The sequence below is a fragment of the Heterocephalus glaber genome, unplaced genomic scaffold (assembly GCF_053883595.1).
Source record: "Heterocephalus glaber isolate CG9 unplaced genomic scaffold, H.glaber_assembly_v1.0 deba00001447, whole genome shotgun sequence".
NCBI lineage: Eukaryota > Metazoa > Chordata > Mammalia > Rodentia > Bathyergidae > Heterocephalus > Heterocephalus glaber.
Genome location: NW_028258299.1, coordinates 55,201 through 66,657, shown reverse-complemented (window position 1 = coordinate 66,657; position 11,457 = coordinate 55,201). Strand labels below are relative to the sequence as shown.

General features: G+C 42.2%; 1 long non-coding RNA gene across 1 annotated transcript; it reads left to right on the top strand.

Moving 5' to 3' along the window:
- Nucleotides 1-240: 240 nt before the first annotated feature.
- Nucleotides 241-11,196, top strand: LOC110345611 (uncharacterized). The gene is made up of 3 exons (XR_002389045.2): nt 241-432; nt 8,120-8,770; nt 9,483-11,196. It is a non-coding gene; the product is annotated as an uncharacterized LOC110345611 (long non-coding RNA).
- The last annotated feature ends 261 nt before the right edge of the window (nt 11,197-11,457 follow it).

Here is an 11,457-nt window from a genome sequence, read left to right as displayed (position 1 = left end):
GTTCAAGGCTAGTCTGGGCCACACAGTAACATCCTGTCTCCAAACAAGCAAACAAACTCCCCGTTAAATCTTTCACGTGTTTCTGTCTCCTGACCCATACAGTGAGAAATGGATCTGGGCTGTTAACTTGGTCTACAGCTGGTTCGCTGCTCACCAGGACCTAGGGAAAGCGGACGACACTAGAGCAGCTACTGGCACGGGGCGCCTCCTGCAGTCAGGTTCCTCTCTGCGGCTAGCTCGCTGAGAGGCCCTCAGAGCCCCACGTGTGGGTCTGGCTGCGCGGTTCCCGGGGCCTCCTCGCCTGGTCTTTCGCCTGGCCTGGCGGTGGCTTTGTCCGCTCCTCAAACTTGCGCCTCCTCTAGACCTTCACAAGCCTGCGAACCTGCGGCTCTGTTCTTGGCCTCTTCTCGTTTCCAGCGTCACCAATGCACAGTAAGCCGGCAGGTACCCATTCCCAGCTCTCTCGCTGACCTATCTACCGGGCCACCCCGGCTCCGCTAGGAGCCAGCAGCCCTTGCGTCAGGGACGGATTGGGTCAGGGATCCCAGCCCCGCCCCACTCGCCAGGGTGCCAATCAGAGGCGTGTGAGGGCAAGGTCTCCAGCAGGACCCATATTGGTCGCCCCCCACCCCGTGCCTCTGTGCAGGCGCGGAGCCTCCTGTGAAGTGTAGTTTTCTCTGTGGCTGCACAGGGCCTTCTGGGAGGTGTAGTCTTTGAGGCAGGGTCGACTCTCCTGGGAAATGTAGTCCTCCCTAAAGAGCAGGCAAGAACCTGGGCCTTTTCTCTGCGCTTTTTCTGTGCTCTTCCCATTTTGGAAGCGGACTTTCTCCCTTCTTTGCCTGGCTCAGTGAAAGCCTTTGGGGCCAGGGATTTAGCTCAGTGGCGCCGCTCCTGCCTCGCAAGCGAAAGGTCCTGAGTTCGATCCCCTGTACCGAAGGGGGTGGGGGGCGGACAAAAACCTTCTGACTCCCGTGGGGACAGGGGACGTCTGGAGGCTGCCAGGTAGAGTCATCTGTGTTCCAAGCCTGCTGTGGCCAAAGCGACTATTTCTCAGAACTTCCACTGGGGATCTAGGATGTCTGAAGCCTAGTGGTAAAAGCTCTTTGGGACTTCGGGAGAAATGGCTACTTGATCAACAGCTCTTATATTTCCACTGCCGCTGCCTTTGAGGAGTCTCTAGGAGGGCTGGCTGTGTTGATCATGGCCCATTGGGATTGGGAATTTCGGGGACTTTGGCAGTAGGTTCTGATCCTATATGCTCCCTGTTATGTGTGGCTTTCTGGCCGCTCCTCAGGGAGGTGCCAGCAGCACCAGAGCTGAGGAGGTGTGACTTGCTGTCCACCTGGCCTGGGCTAGGGTCATTGTGACCTAGAGGGTGGATGCTGAAAAAAACTGTAGAAGTGGAGAAAAAGACTGGGATAATTGCTCCAGGCCACTCTTGAGGCAAGAAGCATGGGGGAGGGGTCATGCCCTCTTCTGGATGTCAGAGGGAAAAGGGAAGGGTTGGGCTTCCTGTCTCCTGAGTGATGGAATACATTATCCATTTAGCTCAGTGGTTCCGGCGCCTGCCCTGAAAGCGTAAGGTCCCGAGTTCGATCCCCGGTACCAAAAAACCCCCACCCCAAAACAAAAAACATTATCCGTGTCAGACCAGAAACACACAACACTCGGATGTGAGCCCAGGGATGCTAATGGATCAGGAGAAAGGGAATCGAGATGCTGGAGAGCAAGGACATATCCTCAGTGTTGCTAATGTGCAAACCTTGAGGACCTGGAAGAATGGAGCTCTAGGGAGGTAGGAAGTGGTGGGGACAGCTAGAAGGATGGGGGTGCAGGTCGTGCAGGTTTTTTACTTTCCTGGGTGAATGGGGAGTCTCTGGAAATCATGAACAGGGAAAATATTACTGGATGTTTTAAACTCGATCCTTATGGTCTCTGTATTTAAAATAGGCTCTAGAAGTGCTTGGGCTGAAGAAGCTTGTGAAAAGCAGCCTGTTATGCTCTGAGTTACTTCATGTTGTATAGGACACTAACTTTAAGGCTGTACCTAGCCCTGGGTTACTTCATTTTATAAGTAATAGTTTGACCTTGGTCACTATATTTGCATACAAGTCATTTGAGAATGATTCTAAGCCTTGTTTAAGTGAACATCATTATGCTATAACCACTGGGAACAAACTGATAACTTATTCATGCCAATAGAAAATTAATTTATTGAGATTACTTAGGAGCACATGGATGTGTGAGCATGTCAGATCATATCAGAAAAACCATGGACATGAGTTTATCAAACACAGCAGATGCAGGGCCAGGGATTTAGCTCAGTGGTTCCAGCGCCTACCTCGAAAGTGCAGTGTCCTGAGTTCAATCCCCAGTACCAAAAAAAAAAAAAAGAAAACCCAAACCAAAACAAAAAAACCACACTAGATGCAGTTCTCTCACCTGGGACCCATAAAAGGAGGAGCACCCCCAAACTGGCATGATGGCACCACTGATTCTATCACCTGTTATTCTACTCCCCTGCATATTACCAGACCATAGTGCAATGAAATTGAACATAAATGGCAAAAGAAACCACATAGAAATCAAATAATACCCTCCTGAACAACCAATGGGTCACAGATAAAATTAATAAATTAGACAGTTTCTACAATTAAATGAAAATGCCAATACTTATGGGATGCAATGAAAGCAGTCCTATGAGAAAAATTTATAGCAGTGAATTCCCATATCAGAAAAACAGAGCGAGCTCAAATAAACAACTTAATAATGAACCTCAAGCTTCTAGAAAAAGAAGAGCAAGTCAAGCCCAAAGCTGATATGAGAGTCTGAGCAGAAATTAATGCAATGGAGACTAGGAAAACAACACAAAGAATCAATGAATCAGAGTTAGTTTTTTGAAACCCTTAGCCAACCTTATCAAAAAAACGAAAGAGAAGACTCAAATTCATGTAACTAGGAATGAAAAAGGTGGAATCACAATGGATCTTTCAGAAATCCAGGAGATCACCAGTGCCTACTTCCAGAGCCTGTGTTCTAATAAGATGGAAAACACAGAAGAAATGGACAGATTCCTAGATACATATGAATTACCAAATCTGAATTAAGAAGGTATAAAAATTTGAAATAACCCAATATCAGTCAATGAAATTGAAATGTAATTAAAAACCTACGGACAAAGAAAAGCCAGGTCCTGATGGATTCACCACTGAATTCTACAAGAAATTTACACAAGATCTAATGCCTGCTACTCCTCAAACTCTTTAATGAAATTGAAAGGGAAGCAATACTCATTCCTAGAAGCAAGCATTATCCTGATACCAAAACCAGAGAAGGATCCAACCAAAAAAGAGAACTACATCTCTCAGTGCATGGGTGTGGTTGATTAAATTCTTGGCCTTGGCGATCAATTTAACCTGCAGCCCCTTTCCCCTCCCTGAAGGCTTGTGGGGGAAGTAAAGTGAGAATAGCCCAGCCCTCTAGTCATGCTGGGTCTCCCTTGTGCCTAGTCCATCCTGAAGCTATCTAGGGACCACCAGCTGCCAGTGATAGCATTATCATGCAACAACAACAAACACTTATTCCAGAGATTACAAGGATTTTAGAATGTGGGTTCCAAGGAGGAAGAGCAAATGTACATTTCATGTTACCACATCCACAAACATCCCTGCTCTCCAGGCAGGCCAGGGTGGGCTCCAGAGCTGCTTCCCATCCACAGCATGCCCACTGGCTGCCTTTGAGTGTTTTCCTTCTGAATACTGAAAAAGAGCAGAAAAGGACTTTGCCTCCCATACCCAGATTTCACTACTTCACACTTCTAAGCTTTATGGCACAAGGGCGCCATCTACAATTATTTTATTTTGTTTGTAATGGGGATCAAACTCGGATCCTTGTGGTTGCGAGGCAGGCAATGGTACCACTGAACTAAATCCCTGGCTACAATTATTTTAAAGTGGCTTTTCCTTCCGTATACCACTCATCTTTTCCTTGAATAAGGAAGCACATTGTTCAAAGATATATTTTGTGCCTTGAGGCTAACAGTTATACAATAAATCCACCCAAAATGTGGTATTCTGCTTACTGTAGCTTTATTTATTTATTTATTGGTACGGGGGATGGAACTCAGGACCTTGTGCTTACAAGGCAGGTGCTAGAACCACTGAGCTAAATCCCTGGCCCTACTGTTGCTTTATTTAAAGAGTAACATAGTCTTCAAAGAAAATGGAGAAGGTGGAAACCTATTACTTCAAGAACATGTTCTGGGCTTGGGGGTTTAGCTCAGTTGTTCCAGCACCTGGCTCGCAAGCGCAAGGTCCCGAGTTTGATCCCTGGTACCAGAAAAAAAGAACATGTTCTGTGTTTCGAACCAACAGCATGGTCAAGTATGCCTTGCCGGTTTTCTGTATCCAGTAGGTCCTGACTTTGTAATAGTTGCTAGCTTTCGGGAAAGTAAGAATCAGTGCAGCTTGTGAGGTCTCTAAGTTTACCCCAAAATGCTCTGTTCTTTCTGTGGCATGTGGCTTCGGTGCTGAAAGCTAAATCCTCAAAACCAAAGAAGTGGACCAATGATTTATTAAAGTAGATTGGTGTTGCTACTAATGCTTATCCCATCCGTCTGATACAAAAGAACTGGTGATGAATGGATCAGTAACACTTGAGTGGATAGATGAATTCAACCTATTAGATAAGTGTGCTGCAGTTGCCTATGAATATGAGTTTCAAACATAAAGCCTTAACTTGGATTGTCATTGTTTTAGAATTGTCACTGCCTTAATGTTCAGACATCTATTTAAGTCATCCTGATAAAGGAGAAATGCATGTTTTTTTATGGCTTTTTGTAAATATGAATGCGGTGATCTATGGCTTTAGACATTTTTGTGTATGTGTCTGTGAAAATGTTTGTTAATCCAGCCAATAAGAGGTATTTACAGAAAGATGGAGCATGTAATTGTTCTTCATGTGCAAGAAATGTGTTCCCCTTAAACTTTAGTCAGCTGAATTGTCCTACAGAAGCTAGGAAAAAAGAGAGAGGGAGAGAGAGACAGAGAGAGAGAGAGAGAGAATGAACTACAGGCCAATCTCCCTAATGAACATAGATGCAAAAATCCTCAGTAAGATACTGGAAAACAGAATGCAGCAAATCATCAAGAAGATCATACACCCTGACCAAGTAGGATTCATCTCAGGGATGCAGGGATGGTTCAACATATCCAAATCAATAAATGTAATATACTATATTAACAGAACCAAGGACAAAAACTATATGATCATCTCAGGAGGTTCAGAAAAAGCATTTGACAAAGTCCAACACACATTCATGATTTAAAAAAAAAAAAAAACCCTACAGAAAATTGGAACAGATAAGGGCTGGCGATTTAGCTCAGCAGTACTGTGCCTGTCTTGTAAGCAAAAGGTCCTGAGTTCGATCCCCGGTATAAAAAAAAAAAAAAAGAAAGTAAAAAAAAACCAAATCAAAATTGAAATAGATCTTTACTTCAATCTGATAAAAGTCATCTATGACAAACCAACAGCCAACATCATATTAAATGGACAAAAACTGAAAGCTAAAAAACAACAACAACAACAAAATAAACCCCTGAAAGCTTTTACTCTAAAGACAGGAAAAAAACAAGGATGTGTCCACTGCCACCACTCTTGTTGAATATATTTCTGGAAACATTAGCCAGAGCAAGTAGACAAGAAAAAGAAATAAAAGGAATAATGATAGGAAGGGAAGAAGTTAATTTATCATTATTTGAGGATGACATGATACTCTATATAGAAGACACCAAAAACTCCACCAAAAGACTTGTAGACTTAGTTACCAATTTAGTAGCATAACTGGACACAAAGTCAACACTCAAAAATCAATAGCATTCCTGTATACAAATAACAAACACACTCAGAGAGAAATTAGAGAAACCATACCTTTCACAGTAGCATCCAAAAATTGGAATACCTAGGAATCAATCTAATGAAGGAAGTAAAAGACCTTAACATTGAAAACTACAGGATTCTGGAAAAGGATATTGAAGAAGATAACAGGAAATGGAAAGATATCTTTTGTTCTTGGGTAGGAAGAACCAATATAGTGAAAATGGCCATACTTCCAAATTTGTTATACACATTTAATGTAATCTCAATTAAAATACGAATAACATACTTTACAGAATTAGAGAAAATAATCCTAAAATTCATTTGGAACCAGATGAGACCTAGAATAGTAAAAGCAATTCTGGGCAACAAAGGCAAGGCAGGAGCATCACAATCCCTGACTTAAAATTATACTTCAAAGCTACCATGACAAAAACAGCATGGTGCTCACAGAAAAACAGACCTGAGGATCAGTGGAACAGATTAGAAGATCCAGAAACAGCTCCAAACACGTTCACCCACCTTACCTTTGCAAAAGGGGCCAAACATCTTCACTGGAAGAAAGATAGCCTCTTTAATAAATGATTCTGGAAAAACTGGCTTTCTATATGCCAAAGATTAAAACTAGACCCGTACCTCTCACCATGTACTAAAATAAAATGGATCAACAATCTAAATATCAAGATATAAATTATCTATTAATATCTGTTTAATATCATTAATATTATAATCTAATAATACTAGATAATCAATAATTAACAATATAATTACAATCTAATTAAAGATATTGATTATTAATAATTAATATAATCATCTAATAATATTATTATCTATTAATATTAACAATCTAAATATTTAGGTCAACAATCTAAATATTAAGAAAAAAAGAAACACTAAATCTACTGGAAGATAGAACAGGTAGAACTGTTTTTTTTTTTTTTGGTACTGGGGATTGAACTTGGGTCCTTGTGCTTGCGCAGCAGGCAGTGAAACCACTGAGCTAAATCCCCAGCCCTAGGTAGAACTCTTGAGGACATAGGTATGGGCAAAGACTTTATGAAGAAAACCCTGATTGCACAGGAAATATCACAAAGATTCAACAACAGGGATCTCATCTTATTAAAAAGGTTTTCCATGGCAAGAGAAACCACCAACAGAGTGAAGAGACAATGCACAGTGTGGGAAAAATAATTTTGCCAGCTATTCCTCAGACAAAAGACTACTACCTAGAATATATAAAGAACTAAAAAAATCAGATCCACCTAATTTAAAGGCCCAATCCAAAAATGGGTATCTGGAATGAATAGACACTTCTCAGATGAAGAAGTAGAAACAGCAAATAAATATATGAAAAGATGTTCAACATCACTCATCATTCGAGACATCCAAATTAAAACAACGCTGTGATTCCACCTCACTCCAGAAAGAATGGCTGTTATCAAGAAATCAACCAATAACAAATGCTGGAGGGGCTGTGGGGAAAAAGGAACGCTTCTCCACTGTTGGTGGGAGTGTAGTGGTGCAACCACTGTGGAAATCAGTTTGGAAAAAACTCAAAAAACTAAAACTAGAGATTCCATTTGACCCAGCTATGCCTCTTCTTGGTATCTCCTGGAAAGAATTAAAAGCATCATGCCCCAGTGATATGTACTTACCCATGTTTATAGCAGCAGTTTGTAATAGCTAAATCTTGGGAACAACCTAAATGCCCATCAACCAAAGAATGGATAAAGAAGATGTGGCTTTTGAATACAATGAAGTAATACTCTGTTGGTACTGGAGATCGAACTGGACAGGAGGTGGCACCACTGAGCTAAATCCCTGGCCCAAGACCACACTCTTGAGTGAAATAAGTTGGACACACAGGTTCTTCTGGTGTGAGAAACTGAAAGGGTAAATAAGGACCAAATGTGTAACAGATATTGTGAAATAGGAAGAAAATGTCCAGATGGGAACTAGGGAGGAAGGAGGGGAAAAGGAAGGAAGGGAAAAGAAAAGAATAGAAGGAAAAAATGGAAATAAGCCTTTGTAAATTAGGAGGGGAAGAGGTGCTGAAGAGAGGACAGATTCCACTGTCCTCCCATTAAGGGCGGCTGGACCCCCTGATGAGCATGGCAACCAGCCTCATCATTATTGGCCCTTTGCCACTAGTGACCTCTGTAACTGGCGAATTCAACACGCCAACTTCTCTAATAACCCTAGGGATTTAATTAACCTATTAGAAACTGTTTTGTTTACTCATCAGCCCACTTGAGATGATTGTCAGCAGCTCCTCCAGATCCTGTTTACAACAGAGGAGTGTGAAAGAATCCAGAACGAGGGAAAAGGAAAAAGGATAAATATATTCACTGATAGCCGTTATGCTTTTGCCACTGCCCACGTACACAGGGAGATTTATCAAAATAGAGGACTGTTGACCTCCGGAGGAAAGGAAATCAAAAATAAGACTGAGATATTAGCATTGCTACAAGCCATCTGGTTGCCTCGAGAGGTCGCCATCATCCATTTCCGGGGGCACCAGAAGGGGCTTAGCCCCGAGATGATTGGTAATAATGCTGCTGACCAGGCAGCAAAACAAGCCACCCCAAAATCAGTGGGGAAGCAAATGTTTCTGCTTCCCATGCCAGTACTCCCAGAAAAACTTGAATACACAGATAAAGAAGTAGCGGAAATGAACAGGAGATGCTGGACTCGAGGAAAACATGGATGGTGGATGACTAAGAATGGAAAGGTGGTGTTCCCAGCTGCTGTAGCAGATACGTTGCTGCTAGAACTGCATGAGTCCACCCACCTCGGCGAGAAAAGGATGATGGCTGCCCTGCGACCTCATTTCATCAGCGAGGGTTTAGCCCAAAAGGCCCAGAACATGGTGAGACGATGCCCCACCTGCCTCAAGGTAAATGCAAATCGGGTAATCGGGGGCCCGGGGTCTGACACAGAGGATTAACTCCAGGAGAACATTGGGAATTGGACTTTACTGAAATGAAGCCTGGCATGTATGGGTACAAATACCTGTTAGTTTTTGTGGATACATTTTCAGGATGGGTAGAAGCATACCCCACTAAGAGGGAGACAGCTGAAATAACAGTTAAAAAGCTCCTGACAGAAATAGTTCCCCATTTTGGTTTGCCCTTAGCTCTGGGGTCTGACAATGGTCCAGCCTTAATGGCCAAGATATCTAAATTAATTAGTAATATCCTTGGAATAAAGTGGAATCTACACTGTGCCTATAGGCCTCAAAGTTCAGGACAGGTAGAAAGAACAAATCAAACTATAAAGGAAATTCTGACTAAATTATGCTTGGAGACTGAACTAGGTTGGGTAGAGCTTCTCCCTTTTGCCCTCCTCCAAACAAGGTGCACTCCCAAACCTCCCCTCAATCTGTCCCCCTTCCAGATTGTTTATGGGCGATCTCCCCCAATCATTCCATTAATAGATATAGAATTAAAGGAAAAGTTTTCCCACCTTCAACTCCTTAAATCCTTAAAAGCAGTTCATCAGCTTCAGTCAGAGCTACATGAGACATTATGAAAGAAAATGACTAGTCCAAATGAAAAACCTTTACAACCTTTACCCTATAAGCCGGGAGATTTGGTTTTTATTCACAGGTTTGATTCCAAGACCCTGGAACCTCATTGGAAGGGACCAGTTCCTGTTGTCCTGTCAACTCCCTTGGCAGTGAAAGTGGCTGGACATTCTGCCTGGATACATCACAACCATCTGAAAGCAGGACCCCCCCGTGGATGTCAAAAAGGACAAATGGAAGGCTATCAGCCAACCAGGTGACCAAAAGCTAAGATTGGAGCGGGTTGGAGATGTTTTGCCTTCATGATAATATTCTCTGGGACACTGGCAGTATTGTCCCAAAGAGGACTAGATCACACAAAAAATGTATGGATTCAATTGGCAAACTTGCTTAACTTGTCTAATTCTGCTTAAATGTTGATGTAAATTTCCATTATGTGCTGGGAAGCTGTCTTATTCTGGTATGCACCTCTTTAGAATTAATACGACCCTATACCCTGTTTAAAGACCTCCCAGGATAAAGAAATCTCACTTACAGAGATAGTAATAATTGGGGACCTCTCTCATGTCATAAACCTAAAAATGCTGTCAAATTATATACACCCAAGGTAATTATGTCAAATAATACCGAATGTGCTATATATGAAAATTGTACAACCAAGTGTCTAAAAATAAAACGGTCAGAAGGGATGCCCTGCCATGTTAAACAGAAAATTGTATATGGCATTTGCCATGTCTCCCTACCAACAGGATGGTTTTATACCTGTGAGGGTATAACTTTCAATTATATTCCAGCCAATTTAACCAAGACCCATTGCTGCTTGAGTCGTTTGGCTGTAGTTTTACCAGATAGAACTGATTTGATTATGCCAGACAGAACTAAACGTTGGTCACCTTACACTGCACCAGGATGTGATGATGATGTAGGTCTGTTGACGGATGCTGAAGTAATAACTATGATAGCATCTTTTGTTGCATTGCCTTCCATAGGAGTCCATGCTGAAAAGGCAGTATGGAAACTAGCATGCAAGGTGGTCAAAGGATTAAATGCTACCTCAACAGCCTTAACATTAATTAACCAAGAGTTACAGGAACAGAGACAGGCAATCTTAGACAACAGAGCAGCAATAGACTATTTGTTGCTCTTCCACCACCAAGGTTGTGAAAGAATAAAAAATATGTGTTGTTTCAATCTTACCGATAATGGTCCAAAAATTAAAGAAAAGGTAAAACAATTAGAAGATCTGGCTCAGAGTACATGATGAAGATGGCAGGGACTTGTTCAAGTGGCTAACTAAATGGTTGCCCAACCTACAGTGGTTAAGACAACTTTTCCTTGTCATTATAGTTGTGTATATATGCTTATTACTGTCATGCTGTTGTATACAATGGATGCCTACATTTATATGTAAGATTACTTAGATTGTAAAATCAGTGGGGAATGTGGGACTGCATAACTTAGTAATCAATTGTTCCCCTAGCCTCAATTGTGATTGTGAGTTAATGGTTAAAATGTGCTTGTTAGTTCTGGGAAGCTAGATAAAATCTGTAACAAACATAGAGTTCCTAAGTGAATTACCCGACTCCTTGTTTGTCCAAAACCGATGTTCTGGACACAGCTATCCATAAGACAATCTGCAAACATCTTTTGACCATCAATATTTTTTTCTCTTGCTAATTTCCCCTGCAACCCCCTATAAAAACAGCCTTGGGCTCTGAGCCAGTTGCCTCTCCAAGCTACTTTGCTTTGGGAGTGACCTCTGGCCAGACTAATAAAGGTCTGTTTTACTTTCCAAATTGTCCGGTCTGTCCCTTCCTGGGTGTTCTTCGCTGCAGTCAGCTCCTCGGAGCATTTGGTAAGGCCCTGGGTCTTACACCTCGTAAGTCTGATCTTTATCATCTGCTGTCTATCTACATTCTGGTCTTCTGAGCTCTGACCAGAATCTTCCATCAAGCTCAGATTATAGCATTCTAGGGCTGCTTCTCCAGCTGGCATCTCCAAACCTTTCCAAACTGCTGTGGACCACTTCCACAGGCCTCTGAACCACCTGGTGAGGT